This window comes from Mustela nivalis (genome assembly GCF_964662115.1).
Source record: "Mustela nivalis genome assembly, chromosome: 14".
Classification (NCBI taxonomy): Eukaryota; Metazoa; Chordata; class Mammalia; order Carnivora; family Mustelidae; genus Mustela; species Mustela nivalis.
This window is the reverse complement of record NC_139033.1, coordinates 87,726,992-87,739,253: the sequence shown is the minus strand read 5'-3', so window position 1 is coordinate 87,739,253 and position 12,262 is coordinate 87,726,992. Positions and strand designations below refer to the sequence as shown.

Below are 12,262 nucleotides of genomic sequence, written 5' to 3'. Positions count from 1 at the left end.
TTTGGCATTTCTCACAAGTTCCTAGATGCTGCTGCTCCAGACCACAGTCTGAGAAGGACTGCTCCATTGTCGTTGCAAACAGGAGGGCCCTGTCTCGCTGTCTGGTGCAATCCAGGTCACTTCCGTGACTTCACTTGGTCAAGCCGTATCCCTTCAGGTCACTCACTATAGGGTTTGTAGGATCCTTCCTAGCATTTTGGGAATATAGCTTCTGGAGGATTGTTGAGTCTGTGATGCCCTTGATAATTGGGGAGCTCCATTGAATTTAAGCGATGGTTCCCACTCCAAAACGGGAATCACTGTCATTAATTCCTGGCAGGGGAGAAAAGTGACAAATATTTCTCCTGTGCCTTTCTCATGTGGTATATTGGTGCCCCTCAGCTGCTCCCTCCAGATCACACAGAACATAGCGTTCTTATAGTTTGGCAACCAAACAAGAAATGATTCTTTTCCAAAGGGTGTTTTTATCCCACTTACCATTCTCTGTTAGGTGTGTAAACATTTCACCAAGACATACAGTGGTAGCAAATCAGCAATTTGCTATAAATGTGTCACTGTCAGCTGTGGACTGGCCACCCTAGCAATGGAGAGAGAGTCTGACCTGGGCCTGTTGTACTCCAGGCTCTGTGCCTGTCCCAGATCTGTGTCCTAATGCCCACTCATGCTTGAGTTCGCATTGTTGAGTTATCTGTGTTTACCAGGTAATACTAACCTAGAAGGGTCAAGGTAATGTTTATAAGGGTCCCACATTTCTAGTGGAAGTAAAATCTGACCCCATGCAATTTTGTTTTGTTTTATTCTAATTGAAAGAGCAAAGAGGTCCCATTTTCTTTTCTCTAAAATAACTGTGTAGACAGTTGGCATTTCAAGGTTATCTCAAAGGTGCAGATTCTCTGGGCAACAAGAAAAATTCTTACTGCTTGCTGATAAGGTTGTGGGGACAGATATTGGTTTGGGGGGGTGGTGGGGGTGGGAGCAAGTTTCTGGTGTGTATGCTGCACAGTCCAGCTCTGTAGCTTTGTTTTTGGACATTTCTAGGCTCCAAGGTGGGCAGAAATGTGGCTTGACCTGTCTGGGTAAAATGAATGATTCCCTACATTAGGACAGCCCTGTGCCATCATAGTCCTACATGTGTCTTTCCACGAAAATGTCCTCATTCCCATTTTAGAGGAAAGGAACAAACCTTCCACGGCTCGTCCAGAGGGGCCTCCCTCACGGAGGGCGCCCAAATGCCCCTCCGGGCACGATTAAGGCATGATCGGGGGATGAGTGAGTCTCCAAGTGCAGAAGAAGCCCTTCCAAGGTGGAGCCCAAACTTCCGCTTCTTCCTTGCACTCTTGTTGCACCTTCTGGAAAACCCTCAGGGCTGCCCTCTGTGCTGGGGATAGAGCACCCTCCAGGCCTGTGGCTCATAGCCCTGATGGCAGCAGTGTGGGTTATGTGGGATCTGTCTGTGCCCGGTGCTGTATGTGTATGTGCTGTGTGTGTTCTCTTCTTACCCTGCCTGGAATCCCAGCTCTTAGTGGTTCTTTTCTTTTTTCTTTCTTTCTTTCTTTTTTTTTTTTTTTTAAGATTTCTTTTTTATTTATTTGACAGAGAGAGAGCACAAGTAGGGAGAGTGGCAGGCAGAAGCAGGATCTCCACTGAGCAGGGAGCCTGATGCTGGGCTTGATTCCAGGACCCCGGGATGATGACCTGAGCCAAAGGCAGATCTTAACCAACTGAGTCATCCAGGCGTCCCTGCGTGGCTCTCCACCATGTGTGGGGCTAGAAGAGAGGCAATATTCAAGTGTTTGTGAGCTGAAGACAGAGTGAATTTTTATTCATGAGCTCTCTCCCGTAGGGTCAGGGAGAGCCGGGTTTAACCTGTGAGGGTGATGAGCCTGGTGGAGAAGGAATCAGAGCCATTTCCCTTGCAAGCTTCCCTTTTGGAAAGACCACTCTAATTTTGTTTTATTACTCTCTCTTTTTTTTTCTTCTAACTATGTGAAACCTGGTGTTCAGAGAAATATCTTCAGAGAAAATGTGGACCCCTATTTCTTGTGCTCCAGCCTGTCCCACTCTGGGGTAACCACCACCCCAAATTTGCAACACCGTCCTCTTTCTTTCCTTTTAGTTCAGTTTTATCTCATCTATATGCAGTTCTAAAAGCCTCATACTTTTCATTTCAGCCATTTTTACTTTATAAAATAGGGTATTGCACAATATGTGATTTGGGGGGACTTATTCTGACAGCTTTTTAACAATCCAGGACATGAGTGTGCCACTTCTTATTTCTCTATTTAGTTCTCCTCTTGATGGCTGACCATGACAGTTCTCTCTCTCTCTCTCTCTCTCTCTTTTTTAAAGATTTTATTTATTTATTTGACAGAGAAGGAGAGAGAGAGAGCATAAGCAGGGGAGGAGCAGGCGGAGGGAGAGGGAGAAGCAAGCTCCCTACTGAGCAGGGGGCCTGATGCAGGGCTTGACCCCAGGACTCCGGGATCATGACCCAAGCCACCCAGGGGCCCCTGACCATGACAGTTCTTGTACATGTCCAGGAGTTTCTCTTGGGTGAAATTGCTGGGTTGTAGGAACGTGAAGGCTCACCTTACATAACGCCAAACTGTTTTCCAAAGCAGTCGTTCCAATGTTTATACTCCCACTGGAAGTTAGGAGGTTTTGTAGACTCATATCCTTTATAACACTTGGTATTGTCTGCATTGATTTTACCAATCAAGTGGGTATACTATGGTATCTCATAGTCTTGACCTGAGTTTCCATCCCCATTATTTGTACCTTAGTGGAAAATCAGTGGAGGTTTGGATTAGAATTTCTCTGTGAAGTGTGGCTTTCTCAGGTACTTCTGCCCTGGATTTTGCTTGAGAAACTCATTTGATCACTTAAGCTTATTCTAAGGGAGGAAGTACCTCGTGCCAACAGCTGGGCTTGGTTACAGTCCTATAATCAGGATTAAAAGACCCTCTTTGTAAATACTGTCACATATAGAAATAATTTCCCGGAAGTATCCGCAATTGTTGGCAGGTTTTTATTTCTTTCCAGCAATGTGCTAGGAATCTCAATAACAGAAGATGAGGTTCTTATTCTATCGCTGGCATGATTAAGGCATGATTAATCATATGTCTGTTTGGACACAAAGAGAATATGGTCTTTGGGTTATTAGTTCCCATTTAACAAATTTTATCCCCAGTTCTCCTCTCATAGAGAACATGTGATTACATGAAGTTAGGGAAGAATTCACAAGTGCTGTGGAATTTTCCAAGGTATCACTTCAGCAAGTCCTTAGGGCAAGAGTGTTCCACGCACGAACTTTCTCCATATTAATGACGAAATTGATTGGGTTAAGCAAAATTCTGGTTTGTTTATGCCAGTTGCCTCTGTGGTGGCACTATAAATGACATTTGTTTCCTAGGAAACGATTTCAAACAGAAGCATTTGTTTTGATTTATTTGTTGTTTTGACTGATCTGCATGGTAGGCATGGCTAGGCCAGTTAGCAAGGAAGACCTCAAAGAAATTAGCCTGGGTCTGTAAGAAAGAAGGCTGCGGTCAAGTAAGAATAAATGTTGAGTCTTCGGCTGGGGAAGACTGTTGAGTGTTTGCTGAGCTGGGCCCACTGTAGGTCAGGTAAGGTAAGAGAAGGTCAGGTAAGAGAAGACCAAGACATCTTTGACTCTAGGAGGGATCACGTATTCATTCTTCCGGTGAGACCATCTCTGAAAGGCAAACTTTCATGGAGACGGGGTGCCAGGAAATAGTAGTGTTCTCAGCGCCACTCTAGGGAATCCTTGAAGGACGGGAATGGGAAGGACTCTGCAGCCGCGAAGTGGCCCCGAGAGGGCAAGACTTCAGGTTAAGCCACTGGGGTCTCTGCCCTAGAAGATGGTGGCCTTATCATCTTGGATTCAGCTTTCCTTTAAAATATCACCCAGTATTTCATACTGTAAGACCCCTGGGAAGCTGAAAAGGAATGCAAGCACTGTACACACCAATGTTCTTAGCAAAGTCTAGTGACATGAATTGTAATTTTCCCCACCAAGCCTGCTCCTCCTGCTAACTTTTCTCTTTCTATGAATAGCTGAAAACTTCTGAGTCATGCTTGCTGCCTCCTCCTCCTCTATTCCAACATCAGATGGAATCGCGGGCCCTGCCTGTCTTTCTCCTTTAGTCCCTCTGCTCCGTTCCTAGGGCCAAATTGTGGGTCAGGTCTGCCTCCTGCTGCACTAATGGCCCAGCTTCCAGCCTCTGCCCTGGACAGCGCCCCGCCACTGTGGTGCTAACTCCCCGCCCAGTAGGGCCCCGGACTTGCCTTGTCTTCTCTAATCTTCATTTTCAACAGTTACACCCCTTATGTTCATACATCCCTGCATGGGTTTTCTCCCGTTTGAAATACCCACATTGGCCCATGACTGATCAAGGGCCATATCTTCTTTCTCTGGGAGACACACACACACACACACACACACACACACACACGCACTGTGTAGGCATCTCTGCAGACAGCTTTTGTGCCAAAGGAACACCATGGCCAAGTTTGGCATCTTCTTTGTCTTCCCCCACGGAGCCTCGCAGGTGCTTTGCCATGGATATGTTCTCAGTGGTTTGGCTAATTTGAATGGGAGCATGAGTGAATGAATGAGAATTGCCTGCAATTTTTTTTTTTTTAAAGATTTTATTTATTTATTTGACGGAAAGAGATCACAAGCAGGCAGAGAGGCAGGCAGAGAGAGAGGAAGAAGCAGGCTCCCCGCTGAGCAGAGAGCCCGATGCGGGCCTCGATCCCAGGACCCTGAGATCATGACCTGAGCCGAAGGCAGCGGCTTAACCCACTGAGCCACCCAGGCGCCCGAATTGCCTGCAATTTTATGAGATTTCAGAAAGCCAAGGATGTTAGTGCCAAACTTGGGTTTTTCTTAATTTGTTTTCAGTTTCAAAAAGTTGTTTGCTGGAATGAGATTGGGAGGATAAGTGGGAGATTGCCGGCTGAAGCCCGGACTGCCAGATACAGTTATGAAATGCAGATTATCTGGATATATTATGTTGACAGATTCGACTGTGTTGAAAGAGACTCTTCAGTGAAACAGTAGCCTCTTTCTGTTGTCCTAGTTCTATTTCCATAGGGTTGCAAGTGTCTAGGTACATGATCTGTGTATACCTAGGATGACTTGTCATTTTGTAAAGTGTGGCAGTGGTTGGAGAAAAGGGCTTGTCTCAACCTTATAGCGCCTTCAACTAGTTTCCTACGCACTGGAAGGTTTGCTTTGCATGCCCTCCGCGTGCAAGACCCTGTGGGAAGCAGGCCATGGGTCAGAGGTGACGCCTCCACCATAAATCCAATCGAATAACAGACCCTCACATCTGTGGGGTTCTCTGAGGTGTCAGAGCGATGTCTAGTTCACGGTTTCAGGGAGGAGCGCAGGCCAGGAGCGTGGTTCTGATATATGGAGGGAGAAGAGGGTCTTCATGGATAGCCCCAGGGGATAGCTCACAGACTCCACCCACCTCATGGGGCGGAGCCTCTGGGTGGGGCCCTGTGTTGGGATCTCCAAGATGAACCCTCCAGGTTCCCTAAGGAGCCAGAAGGACTCCTAGGACTCTCATCTATTTGTGTTCATAGCGGTGCTTTATTACAGTGAAAGGGGGCAAAGCCCCATCAGCAAAAGGGGGAAGGACATGGGGCTGAAGTCTGGGGAAACCATGGGCAAGCCTCTGAGGGTCCTCACCCCTTGGAGTCACACAGGTCACGCTTGGTTCCTCCAGCAATGAGTTGCGACAACACGCGGGAAAGGTTGGTAGCCAGAGAAGCTCATCAGAGACTCAGTGGCCATGGTTTTCGCTGCGGGGGGTAGAGGGAGCTGACCACGTGGGCGCCGTCTGCCTGGCTCACACCTACCGTCCAGACTGCCAGAATGAAAGCAGGTATTCCGCATAGACCGTGAGTTTGTGCAAGTAGTTTAGGCACAGTGAGCCACGGGTAGCAGTCAGTGAGTTGGGGGGGCCCTCCCCAAATCCAGGGTAAACCTCTCAAAGGATAAGTGGTCTCAGGCCAGCTGTGTTCATTCTTTTCTGCATAGCTCTGACTTCTTCCTCCTTGCAGACTTCAATAACACCAGGGCCTGGGTAGGGGCCAACACTCACTCTGGTTCAGGGAGCGTGAGGGCTCACACTTGGCGTTGAGTGGCAGAGTGGCTTCTTACCACCCATCAGAACACACCAGTCTTGCAGAGTATGGGTGTGGCCCACTGCTCTGTGTGCCTGAGGGACTTCTCTATGGAGTCTCTGGCCACACTGCTTGTCCCTTTATTGTTTCATAGATGCTTTTGTCATTAGACCTTCCCTGGGAGACACCTTTGGTGACTTGATTTTGCATATGACTAGGGGCCACTTGCCACATGTTCTTCCTCCTTTGCAAATACTTCTGTGCCATTGATGGAATGTGTGGTGTGAGTTCTTCAGCTGCTACTGATCCTGGTGTCTCCTTTGGGGAGGGTCTGTTAATCCAAGACTGGGGCCTGATAAGCAGTCTGGAATATTTGTGACAGTAAGCATATACCAGCTCTGGTTGTATTATTTATCGAGGGCAACAATCTATAAGGCAGTGTGGGAGACAGACGTGCATACCATCATGAAACCACTGCATGGAGGAGGAAGGGAAGGAGGGAAGTCCATACCCATCCCGGCCATTTGGTAAAAAGCCAGCAGGTTTGGACCCAGTGCCATGAAGGAGCTCCCAGGGAGCTGGGTGTTCAAGCAAGCAGCTCCCATGCCTCCTGTCATCTTCTAGGGTATAGCTGGCAAATCGCATGAGCAAAGAAAGACAGGTCTGTGCAAAGGGTGCGGGGTTCCTTAAACCCAGATCAATGTCTGCTTATCCTAGGTAGAGAGAAATATACTCCCCTGTAAACTGCCATACAGGGAGCAGGAGATGGTAAGAAACACCCTGAACAGAATTGAAATCGGCAGCTTTAATGGGTGGTGAATCACACATTCCAAGTGTCGCCCCACAGAGATGTGGCTTTAAGAGGCTCCTTTCATAACCAGATCCATGAAGCAAACTGTTGATTTGTTGATGTGTGTTTTCTTTTACACGGGACTCTTTCCCGCGTCTGTTTCTGTTTTTAAGAGTCCTGATCACTGAGTTCCACTTGTCTTGACACCTCATCACACGCTTGGTCGCAGCGCCGTGCACTGAAGGCCAATTTAACAATCTTGACTCACACCATTTGATCTGCATTGCTGGGCCATTGCCTAACCAAGAAGAGGGCATATGGCACTGCTGAGCTTGCCGCATAAGACAGCGCCAGATCGTGCTGTCCTTTGAAGCTGCAGTAGGTCCCGTCTTCCCAAAATACAGCGTGTGTTCTTCCTGGGCTCACCCCTCACCGTCCTGCCCAGCTGAGTGCCCCTTCCCTCTCTTCCTCTCTCTTGGTCCCTTGGCCTTGACCCATCTTCTGCCAGACTTGCCTTTTTCCTCCCTCTGCACACCACATGCCGTTCAGACTCCCCTTCAGATGTCTGCACCAGCCATCCTTTCAGCCTGGAGATCTCCCCTTCGTTGCTACTGACATCCTAGCTGACAGTCTTAATTCCAAGTCATCTCAGGGTGAACCTGCCTGCATTCCCCTGCGATGAGCTGAGCTGGCAGAGCCGGCCTTCCTTTGATGCTCCTTTTGTATATTATGTCATTTGGCTGTGTAACCCTATGAGAACGATGTTGGTTTGTCTCCCTCCTTTAGATTAACACGTGGCTTCTCCCGTCTAGAGCCTGGGGCTGTGCCTTCCTGTTGTAGCTTCCCTTTGGTTGCTGGACATAGTGCCTTCTACTTAGTAGATTCTCAAATTCCAGTGAAGTCCTTTTTTTTTTTTTTTTTAAAATAGAAGACACTTTGTCATTTTAATCTTTTCCCATTTATAAAGACCCAGCATACAGCCTGGGACTATTGCAGTAGAACATGGGGAGTTACTGAATTGCCAGGAGAATCGAGTGAACACAGAAGATACACATTGCTCAGATTTTTAGCTCCTTCTCTGAGGCTCAGCAGGAGCCAAGGATATGTGACAGTACTGACAGCTCATTGTGCTCATTTGTATTTAAAATGCTTCGGTATGAAGAATTTTAAACATATATGAGAGTAGACAGTAGTATAACAAACCCCTGTACACCCATTACCCAGTTTCAGCAATTATTAACTTTCTGGCCAATCTTCTTTCATCTCAGTCCCCCACCATTTCAACTGAATCCCACATATCACATTTCACCTGAAAATGTTTCAGTATGTATCTCTAGAGGATAAGGATTTTTTATTTTTATTTTTATTTTTTTTTTTAAGATTTTATTTATTTATTTGACAGAGAGAAATCACAAGTAGACGGAGAGGCAGGTAGAGAGAGAGGAAGGGAAGCAGGCTCCCTGCTGAGCAGAGAGCCCAATGCGGGACTCGATCCCAGGACCCTGAGATCATGACCTGAGCCGAAGGCAGCGGCTTAACCCACTGAGCCACCCAGGCGCCCGGGATAAGGATTTTTTAAAAAAGATTTTATTTATTTATTTGACAGACAGAGATCACAAGTAGACAGAGAGGCAGGCAGAGAGAGGGAGGGGAAAGCAGGCTCCCTGCTGAGTAGAAAGCCCAACATGGGGCTTGATCCCAGGATCCCTGGATCATGACCTGAGCCGAAGGCAGCGGCTTTAACCCACTGAGCCACCCAGAGGATAAGGATTTTTAAGAACATATCCACAATACCATTGTGACACTAAAATTAATAATAATTCCTTATTATCATCAAATATTCGGTGTTCGCAGTTTCAGTTGTCTCAAATGTCATAAAGTGTTTTTTTGATTCATTTGTATCAGGACCCAAGTAAGGTCTACCCACAGAATTTCACACAGTCTGGGTTTTGCTGATTGCATTCTCTTCGTGTAGGTTAACATGTCCTCCGCAGTTCTTTAATTTGACAGATGGATCTAGAAACTCGATCAAGTGATGATGTGTTCTTCTATCAAGAGCTCATAATATCTGGTGGCTTCTTGGTTTGTGATGTTAGCTACTGGTGATAACCAGTCTTCGATTAGTGTAATTCTATGATTTCTTCCTTATTTATTAGCAGGAATACTTCTAGGAAGAGAAACCTCCCCTCATCTACTACTCCAGTTACTCACAGGCTACAGTTCACACAGGAAAGGCAGAATAAATTTTTGATTCTTTCCTTTTAATCACAAGCTCTCAAAATCACAAATTGGTTCTTATCTTCCAATGGTTACCAATCCATTTCATTTGTTTTTTCTAAAACAGTATCATCTCAGGTGCCTGAGTGGCTCAGTGGGTTAAGCTGCTGCCTTTGGCTCAGGTCATGATCTCAGGGTCCTGGGATCAAGTCCGGAATAGGGCTTTCTGCTCAGCAGGGAGCCTGCTTCCCTCTCTTTTTCTCTGCCTACTTGTGATCTCTTTCTGTCAAATAAATAAATAAATAAAATCTTTAAAAACAAAACAAAACCCACTATCATCTCATATCCCCTTCTCTCTCTACCTGCCTCTCTGCCTACTTGTGATCTCTCTCTCTGTCAAATAAATAATTTTTTAAAAAAAATCTTATAAAAAAGGGGGGGGTGCCTGGGTGGCTCAGTGGGTTAAGCCTCTGTCTTTGGCTCAAGTCATGATCTCAGGGTCCTGGGATGGAGCCCTGCATCAGACTTTCTGTTCAGCAGGGAGCCTGCTTCCTCCACTCTCTCTGCCTGTCCCTTTGCCTACTTGTGATCGCTCTCTTTGTCAAATAAATAAAAAATCTTTAAGAAAAAAAAATCTTCAAACACTATCATCTCATGGATGCAAACATGTTTCTGTGTTTCAGCCCCTGTTCTATTGCCCTTCATGACGTTCATATTATCCTACCTTGTCTTTGCCAGCATCGGGGCCTCTACAGTTGGCTCTGGAGTCTTTTGGGTAGGACCCCAATGGTGTTTCCTGGGTCTAGCTTGAAAACATGTTCCAGGTTCTTTTTATACTTGTCTTAACCCAACCCTGGAGTCAGTTAAGGCTCCAGTTTCCTCCTTTTGCTTGTAGGCATTCAGTTTTCCCAGGACCATTTGTTGAAGAGACTGTCCTTTCCCCGCTGACTGGTCTTGGCATTCTGGCACCATACATGCAGGCTTGAAAATCAAACCCATTTGAACAGCATCTATACTGACTGGCTAGGGCACTCTACCATTTTCCAGGTCTACCTGCAGCTCTGTCATCTGGGACTGTGGGAAGTTAATCCAAGGAGACAGACCTCTAACTAAGTTCCCTCCCCACATCTCCAGGCTTCTGTAACTGGCTAGTAAGCCATCCACTTGCAAAAAGAATGACAGCAAAAGCCTAAGAGAAGGCAGGGGGAAATCAAAAGCAGACAGTTAGGTTGCTGACAAAGACTGCTGACATGTACCTTGCATTTGGGCACGAGACACTCCTTTTCATTGTCCATTCATCCCAAACACATACAACCGTGCTTACCCTCAGGACCAGCCTCATCTCTGCCTTTCTGGAATCATCTTCTGGTTTCTTTTTCTACTGTCACACCCCAGTGACAGTGGGCTCTGTGTACATCTTAATAGGGGAGGGGGTAGATGAGAGTTAGAACTGGGTCCTCAGCTCACTTGTGCTCCTAAATCAGGCAGCCCCCAAATAAATCATCCAAAACTCAGAGGTTTAAAGCAAGGGTGATTTATTCGTGCTTGCATGTCTACAGATGGCTGGAGCAGATCTGCCTCCAGCAGTGGCCCCTGGGACACGCCTCTGCCTTAAACAAGTGGGTTAGCAGAGTCTGTCTTCTCGCCATGATGGTAGAAGAATAGGAGGGTGAGTGGGAAAGGGAGCGCCTGGCTCAAGCTTGCATGCCTTCACTCTGGTCCATATTCCATCAGCTGAATCAAGGCACACGGCCCCATGTCCTATCAGTGGGGTCAGAGGGTATCCACTCCCCACTATAGTGGGTGACCCTCCAAAGTCCCATGACGAAGGGTGTGGACATGTAATTGTAATTCAGGGAGCACATTAGGAATTGGGAAAAAATAATTCAGTCTATCCCAGCCTCTACCCTTCCTTCCAGTTATCACACTCTGGACTGGGTGATCTGTGGGATTCCTTTTAGCCCCAACTTCCTTGAGAATTTGACGAGGGAGCAATTGGAAGAAGTTGGGAGTGAGATGAGCTATTAAAGATGATCTCTGCCTGGCAGTGGACATGACACAGAAATGTCTGTTGGCTTGGAGATCAGAGTCCAGGCAGCAGGGAGGCTGGTGGCTGACTGGGTGATGCTTTTGAGGAACCACAGATGGGCGAGTGGTGTGTTCTTATTCCTGGTTTGGGGAGACTTGCAAGTGGACTAAGCAGCTGCATTGTTTACAGTGCTGTGTTGTTTACATGCTGTGACAAGAAAGACACCTTCCTTGGATTTTCCATTTTGAGAAAATGAAATTTTTCCAGTTGCAGGCATAGAAGTGATTTCCTTCTTCCAAGTCTTGCAGTTGTCCTAAGTTTTCATTTATTTTGCTTGCCAGTTTACTGAGTCATTGCCTTCTGGAGATGAGGGTACTCTTAACCCCCTAGCAGATTCCCAGGGTGCGTTCTCTCTCACTTGCATTTACCTGGGTGTCTCACAGCACTCACTGTCTTTGTGGACTTCTAGACATTAATGGTTTGGGGCTGCAGGCCTCTTGCCTCCTTTCCCTGTCAGCCCTAGTTTGTACTTGGTGTCAGTATGTCCATGTACGTGTGCAGCTGGTTTGAGGGTAGGACCAGTAGCTCATGTGTTGTTTCATGTGTTTCCTCCTGGAATAAATCAATTTTCAGTAACTGTTAGCCAGACACATACTGCCCAAGCAGGTCATTGGAGCCTGGGAAGCTGGGGAGGACGATTTTCCAGGTCCCTGGGTAAGTTACATGGTATGGAAGATTCTCTGGTAGGAAAGGAACTTAAAAGTCATCTGGTCCAACCATTGACGTGAAGTTCATTGACTTCTCCTTATGGCATCTTTGTCCTATTAGCATTAGCCTTTGAGCAAACCTCTCTGGTGACAGAGAGCAGACCTTTATCTTCCAAGACAAGCTGGTATTCCTTAGATAACTCTGTTAGAAAGTTCTTCCTCTTTTGAGCTGAGATGGGTTTCCAGGCAATCTCTGTCTTCATTGTGGTGTTTCTCTGTCCCACACTGTTGGACTTATCCCTTCCTCACAGCCATACTCTCCATCCTCAGAGAGGCTGGCTTGGCGTCCCTATGTATTTT

The 12,262-nt window shown here is 46.7% G+C and overlaps 1 protein-coding gene across 3 annotated transcripts in view; it reads left to right on the top strand.

The window, feature by feature from the left end:
- Positions 1-12,262, top strand: part of OSBP2 (oxysterol binding protein 2) — a 160,550-nt gene that overhangs the window by 1,869 nt on the left and 146,419 nt on the right. The window lies entirely within an intron of this gene.